Source organism: Cygnus atratus, chromosome 16, assembly GCF_013377495.2.
Source record: "Cygnus atratus isolate AKBS03 ecotype Queensland, Australia chromosome 16, CAtr_DNAZoo_HiC_assembly, whole genome shotgun sequence".
NCBI lineage: Eukaryota > Metazoa > Chordata > Aves > Anseriformes > Anatidae > Cygnus > Cygnus atratus.
The window spans coordinates 1,753,751-1,761,566 of NC_066377.1; positions in this window are offsets into that span (position 1 = coordinate 1,753,751).

Below are 7,816 nucleotides of genomic sequence, written 5' to 3' on the forward strand. Positions count from 1 at the left end.
GCTGGTGTATTCTGTTGTTAATCCTCTTGGTTTAGGTGATACGGAGCCGGGATCTAGAGCAGCTACCAGTAAGCCTACGGGTGGCGCTTCTAGCAGTTAATTACAGCCTCGTTAATTCTGCTCTTCATGGTTTTATATCACAATGCCTCTACTGTCCTTTGTACCCCCCATCTTCCCCTTTTCATTTTTCACCTATTTCTGTCCTGAGGCTATTTACAGCCTTCCGTCCGGTGTGTGCTTTGGAGGTCTCTCGCGCTGCTCTTTTACAAGGTCCAGGCGTTGCGAACGGGGTTTAAAAGAAAAAAAAGCACTGTCAGGCTGTGGGAACTGCCAGCGAATGAAGGGTACCCTCCTGCCAGGGAATCTTTCTGAATTTATTTTCACTCCATCTGTGCGCGAGCTGAAAATGATAGAGCACATAAAATCTGACGTGAAACCACGTTAAACGTAGCGGGTAGAAGAAAATGTTATCAACACAGTCTAAATACCGAGGGAGGAACGCGTGCAAAATGGGATTTTACTGTCGCTCTTGGTACAAACACATGTTTATTGCTCGCATGTGAGCCTGTTGCAAGTAAGCATGCTTTTGTTACCACGTCAGGTTCCAAAAATTAAAAAAAGCTCTGACTAGATGTAAGGAGCACGTTTGTTAAGTAACTTCTGCCTTGTAGATAGCCCTTCAGACCTGAAATGTTGTGGGTTAGTGAAAGAACCTTCTGATTTATGTCAGGAAAAACTTTCTTGGGTGGGCCCGAGGACCGTTGTGTGTGATTTGGCTCAAGGTCTTCGATTAATTAAGTCTTTGTTTGACCCCTTGGAAAGAAAAGCAATTTTAAAGCTTAAAAAAATGACATCACGTTGGCTGTCCTTGTAGGTTTTGCCTGATGCTGGTTCTTGATGTTGAATTGCACCCTGGATTATGCTTGAATTTCTCTACAGGCTCCCTTCCCTGAGAACTTGCTGGTTAGAATGGCCCCTGTACTCCATGCAGATCGGTCGATGTTGTCAGCTTAAACAAACAAAACCGCCCTTGGGGATTTTTTGGCTTTTTAAATGAGCGTAGTTGATACGATTGACTGGGTAGAGCGAGATAAAGGCTGTTTCCCCGTGCGCTGTGCGTGTGTCACTCCCATCTCCACGCGTTCGTCGGGACGTGTAGCGAAAAGCTTTGACTGTGGTTCTGTTCCTTAACCCCCAGGCATCTCTGTTGACCCCAAAAAAAAGCTGTCGGGAGGCAGCGAGTGGCCGGGAGAGCGAGCGAGCGAGCGCGCCGGGGCTGGCGTCGTGCGAGGAGGCAGCGGCAGCGCGGGGAAGCCCTGCGGGCGAGGCGACAGCAGGTCTGAGGTGCGGAGCAAAGGGAGGATAGAGGCGATGCCTTCGTCTGTGTTCCGCGCTGCTTGGAAGAGATGACATCCAGGGGAACCGCCTGGTTTGGTTCCTCTTTTAGCGAGGCGTGAGTCTGAGAGGTGCTGCTTTGCTTTCCTTTCAGCTCTTTCTGTGGGTGGTGTGTGAGGAGTGAATTAGTCCGCGTGCTGTTAGATGCCGGTAAGAGATGCTAGATGCTCCGAGGGGAACTACGCTGAGATCCCAGTCACAGGGAATGAGGAGAAAAAGCCTTTTTAGGTGAATATTCGTATTTTTTGAAACAGTCTTAGTTTGCCCGTGTTCCTCTGTAATCTCTGAATTTAAGATTATTGTATGTTAATGTCTTTCTTCCTGAACTATACAAGAAAGTTATTTAAACGTTGCTGCTTTAAAAGCTAAAATTGTGTAACCAGAAGATATGTAGGGCAACGCCCGCTTTTTTTCTGTTGTAAGGTACAAGAGCATCCCGATGTCGAACAGGAGTTGCACTTCAAAATGGCCAAATTTAATCCTAGTAAATGCAAAGTTGTGTAGCAAATAGTAGTTAACAAATGTGGCTGGCACAATTCTGAGCTTAAGTCGCTGGAGCTGCGTTGTCCCTGCCAGAGCTGAAGCAGCAGCTTCGCGGGCACTGGAGCCTGTCCCCGGCTTGCGTGCAGAATGTTTCCTTCCAGAACTGAGCCTGAGCGCTGTTCTCTCTGTTCGGCCTCCTGCCAGAACGAAAACTTGAGCTTGGATTTTTTTATTTTTTTATTTTTTTGGTTTTTAAAAGTTGCATCGCGGTCTTTTGTTTTACGAGTTGCCTGAGACCTCTGTTCCAGGAGCGCGGCCGCCTCCGCCCGGCTCCTGGGTCCCCGCTCAGCGGCCGATTTCTGAGCGCTTTTGTGGCTCCTCCTCGCGGGGAGGAGCGCGTCCAGAGCCCGACTCCGCGGGTGTCGAGGGCCGGCTGCTGGCTTCGCTCCGAGTTTCGTTGTGCAGGGCGCCCTTCGTAGCTTCGGGTAAGTGAGGGGAGCCCTGGGCGCGTCGCAGCGGCCGGGGGCTGTCGGCGGTGCGGGGCTCGCGGTGCCCAACTCCCTACGCTCCCTGCAGATGATGGGGTACGAGGGCTGTACCCTCACTCGAAGCCGATGAAGGGGCATTGCACCGGTGAAACGTGTATCGCTTTGGTGGTGATGTATGTAGGAAGTTCTTAAATATTTATCTGTATATAACTTTGGTTTTGTAAACCCCCGTGGTGTCCGATATGGTGTACATTTCTGGCGATCCCACGCGGTGATGTTTTAGAGCCATGTTACCTTTTCAGTCTTTTATTTTTAGATCTGTAATATTTTAAAACTGCTTTAGATATTAGCGCTCCTAGTGGTATTACAACGTGATGCTCTTGGAAGTCGGGCTGCGCGCAGCCTGCGGTCTGACCGGAGGCACCCGCGCAGGAAGGCGGCGTTGGCACCCAGCTGAGGAACGCCGGGGCTCGCGGCGGTGCCGTGGGAGGGGGGAGTGCGGTTTTAAAACCCCCTCGTCTCAGAGCCTACAAACACTACAGGTATAACCCGGGCAGGAACCCGACAGGAAATACGTTCCTGCCCCGTTTATTAAGGCAGTTACGTTGCGTGGTGTAGAGGGACCCTGGTGTGCTTTTTTTTTCTGTGCGGGGGGCACACCTCAGAGCATCTGTAACGTGTCCAGAGGGGTACCCCGTTCTCTCGAGTAGTTTGTGCCCTTCGTCTGTCTGGTGCCCCTCAGCGTTCATGACGTTTCCAGGCAGTTTAGGAAACGTCTTTGTGCTGCAGTTTTCCCTACCCAATGCAACTGGATATTGGCATAACGCTTAACACGAGATTCTCGCAAGGTAGTCAGGGAGGCTACTGCCACTTGGCGGCCCCTGCCTCGTGTTAGTAATTCTGGATGCTGTTTAAATATGCATTAATCTTAGAGCACTGAATCGTAACCCCCCAACGCAAGTGTTTATAGTGTAAGGTTGGTATAAACTTAACTTGCTTAATCATTTGATGCTGCTTCTCTGTGTTATTGTGGAAATCATCTAGTTTGTAGCGTACCATTGCACCAACAACTGCTTAAAATATCTTGAAAGTCTGACTGATAGCTAACTCAGTGGCAGGAAATTTGTCAGTGTTCAAGTCCTGCAAGAACTCTGGTCTGCTCCACGTCCTGCGTTGGGAGGTTTAAGCGCTGTCCGGGACTCTGCAAGACGGAAATCCCTGTTTCAGTCCGAGAGGCTGCTTTCTGTACACGAAGAAACTGCATGAGGGAAGCTGTCGGTCTTTTTCTGTCTGCACAAGCCAAATGCCGTAAATCTGGAAGACAAACCTTTGTTTGGAAATCAGACGCCAGTGTTACGTGCACAGCTCATTTTGTTGTTCACAGGATAGATGCTGGGAAGTTCTGGTGGCTATATATATATATATATGTATGTGTACAGAGGAAGCGCGTATATAAAACGGCCATTCATTCTCGAGTGCTGTTGTCTTCTCTGCTCCCTTTCCCCCACGGCCAGCACTGTGGGTGTATTCCCGTGGTCGTGCTCTGTGTGCCGTGATGGCTTCCACCAAGTGTGGCGATCTGCTTCAGTCCCCCCAGTGCCGCTTGGCCTCAGCCCGGTCGGCTGGCGCTGGGCTTTGCTGCTCCGGCCTTTCTTTAGGGAACAAAACGAAACCCAGCAGCCGCAAGGAGGGCGAGGGAATAGGTTTGGCTTGCGTGGGCTGGTACGTGGGGATGGTTTAAACGTGGTCGACACGCTCATCTCTGGAGGTAAGCAGAACACAGCGTTGGTTTTTCCCCTATACTGGGTTTCACCACGGTGTACTCTACAAAGTGGATCTCTGAGCTCACCAAGCGAGGTCCAAACCTGCGCTGTAGGTTTTGGATTGCAGCACCGTGTGTGTGTGTATGTATATATGCACATATGTATATATTTATACAACAGGTGTGCACCTCGTACTTGCTGCTGTTTTTTCTTTGGTGGTAAAACGTGAAATTTGGCTCAGAGTGCTTCTGTGAACTCTCAGACGAGTGGACGGTGCGAGTTTTGCGCGGCCAGAATTGTGCTTTCTCCTTGCAGCTGCAGGAAAAACAACAACTGTTGGCTTGAGTGACTGGTGAACCAGTGGAAGGATCCTGTTGTATAAATAAATAGGTGGCGTACGAAGCAGAGAGCTGTGCGGCTCGGAAAGGGGAAAACAATCTTTACTCCCAAAGTCTTCCCTCCTTGCTAGAGTGAATTTAAACTTGAGCAGTGTTTTCGCACAGCCTGCTCCCGCTGTTCAATTTGCAGTGCTCACGGGTTGGACCCGTAAGACTCGGAGCTATTGCGAGTCACAAAAGTAAGGTTAGACGGCCGTCTGTGTAAAGACACGCGGCTTGTGGCCAGCGTTCGTGGGAGCACCACCGAGTTACTGCTGGTCGTGCTGGGTAGAGAGCGCAGCTGCGCCTGCGCTTCCAGAAGCTGATGCAGAACGCGGGGGTTTCCCACTGCACAGCGGTCAGCAGAGACGGGGGGATTCCTCCTGTCACGTCCACGTGTGTCGTTCTGTCCGTGTCCGACACGGTGGATGAACTCTGACTCTTGCCAGGTCCCAAACCCTCGCTGTGTCCTCGTTTGGGCGCGTGCCACGTAAGCCAGTTGCTGTCATTCCTCCCTCTGCTCGTCCCCACCTTCTCCCACTTTTTTGGGCTGGGCGTGGGTCGTTTGGTTTGCGTTACCACTGACATCCAAGGCAGTTTATATTAGTTTTGCGTGTGAGCAGGGCCCTGAGCTAAGTAATTCATCATGGGGTTTTGTTGTACTGGCCTCTTTCTGAAGCCTGAGGGAGCTGAGGACGGAAGGAGGGAATGCGTTCTGCATTTGCACTGTACTTCAACTCGGGCGGGGCGGGGTGGGGGGAGCCCGTCTTTAAAAACAAACAAAAAAAAGTTGTAAAAAAAAAAAAAAAAAAGAAAAAAACACAATCGAAGTATGAATGCATCTGAGAAGCGATTATAATATAGACATATATATATTTTGTTATGTTACTAAAGGACCATACTTTGAATTGTATGTAAGTAGATGTGGCTGTCCGAACCTTGTGGATTGTAACACTCGATACTACTGAGCTCCTGTACATACCCGCAGTTACAGCAGAAGGAATTATTTTATGTTCTAGCATGGTAATTCGTGTATCGTACGTCTGAATATAAACTAAAATAAAGATTGCTAAGTTATCTGAAACCACTGTTGTAAAATAAATGTTTTCAATGCAGAACTGTGTATGGGCTGCCTCTTCCCTTACCCGCGTGCTCGAAGCTGTCACCAAGAGCTACTGGGAGGCTTCTGGGACTCCCGAAGTCAGGAGGAGGTAGCACAGCCCAGCTGCGTGGGGCCATAAATGTTCTCAGTGGGTTCCCTGTGCGTGGCCTCCTACACGTTAACACTGTACGCGGTGCCCTTCCATCACTGTCCCCAGTGGTGGTGAAGTGCCGGGTTTCCCCTTTTCTACCAGCTCTGCTCAGCTCTCAGCCCGTTTGTGCTGCAGCAGGGCCGACAAGTGCCTCAGGTAAGGGTTTGTCCTACCAGGGATCAAAAGTTGGGGTTTCACTGTCCTAAGGCACGCGGGTGGTGAGTGGTGCGCTGGTACTCAGACCTCTCCTGCTCCCAGGGGATGCGTGAGAACCTCGGTGCCCGCTCCCCGGCGGGGCTGGGGTCACACCAAAGCCGAGCAGAGCGGCTGCAGTTAAGGACGTTCCTCCTCAGAGCACCTCCTGGCACAGCACGCGCTCTGTGCCCTCCTATACCTGTGCCTTTATCTTGATTTCTGCCCTCGTTTCACGCTCCCGCGTTGTCTCCGGGACCCCAGAGGTCCCACCTGTCCCCGTGCTCAGCCCCGGTGCAGCAGCGCACCCCAACCCACCGGTGCGTGATGCTGAACGGCGCAGCCCTTCTGAGCCCGGAGAAGGAAAAGCACCCGCAGAGCTGCTGCCCCCGGCGCTGCAGCCCCGGGGGAGCCCCCAGAGCAGCCGTGCACCCATCAGGCTACGGTAACGGGGCGCCTTGGAGGCACTGCCGAGGCAGGGAATGGGGCATCATCGAGGTCGCACGATTCCCCCCCACTGCACCTGCAGCTGGGACCCCCCAAGCTTTCTGGAGTGGGTTAACAGCGCTCCCGAGCTGCGCCGCCCGCCTCAGGCTGCGTCATTGCCTCTGTTTTAACAACCTGTTCCTCCCTCTCCTTGAGGTAATTCCTGCTTTTACGGCTTCCTTACCTTTTCCTTTTAATGGGAGAAAGTGTACTTTTACGGGGAAAAAGAAAAGCAGCCCACGGCGCATCAGCAGAGCGAGGCAAAGCAGCCAGTGCGAACGCAGCCTCCAGCCTGACCACGCTCCTCGCGGCGTGCTGACGGCAGCTTTCCGTGTGCACACGCGTGTGTCCGTGTGTGTCTGCCCCACGCTGCAGCTCACGGCTGGCCCCGTCACCCCACCACCCTCTGGGCTCGCTGGCCGGAGGACGCGCACGCTGAGCATCGCCGCCGCTGTGAGCCAGGGCCAGCATCAGCTCCCCAAATCTGCCTGGGGCAGGATCCGACCTCGGGGTGCACCCAGGGGCAGCCCCGACCCTGCCGCAGCCCCCTCTGCCACCTGGGCTCCCCCCTCCTCCTCCCACGGGATTAATCGCAGCACCACAGCACACGGCAGGAGGACGCAGCCCCCGGCCCCGCTGCCTTCCACCCGGGAACTGGGTCTGGCCACCAACGCGCGTGGGGGCCGCGCTCCCGTTTCCATCCCTGGAGCCATCCTCCAACACCTGCAAGGTGCCAACGCTTTTTTTTTTTTTTCCCCCCCCTTTTTCTTTTTTCTCATCTTTCTGGGTGGAATTTGGGAGCTCCGGTGACGGCACCGAGCTGCAGGAAGCGCACGCCGGGTCCAGGAGCACCCGCTTGGGGGCTGCAGGGACGGAGCAGATCTGGGAGGGGAGCGAACGCCCGGTACCCGCAGCTGGTGCGGTGCCGCTGCCCCCAAACCCTGTCTGCGAAGTGGCTGGAGGGGTGCGGGGGGGCATCTTGAGGGGGTTCCTGGTCTCCCCCCCCCCCCCCCAGCGCAGGACCTGTGTGCAGACGGACGGGATGCTTCAACCCAGTCCCAACCTCGCCTCCTGCCCCTCGCCAGCCCCCCGCACCAGGGAGGGCTCGGACCCAGGGACCCCCCCCCCCGCAGCACGGGGAGGCGTCAGGGCGGGGGGAACGCGAGAGCACGGCAGCGGGGCAGGTGCGAGGGCGACTTTAATGCACAACCGCGAGGGCAGCACGCGGGACGCGGCCAGGGGAGGGGGGAACCCCATGGGTGGGGGGAGGCCCAGCCCCCGGCCGGGCAGCAGCTTCCCCGCTCTGCTCCACCGCAGCCACCCTTGGGTGCTCACTACGGGGTCGGTCCCCTTCAGCCCCCCCCTCCTCCCCCCCCCCG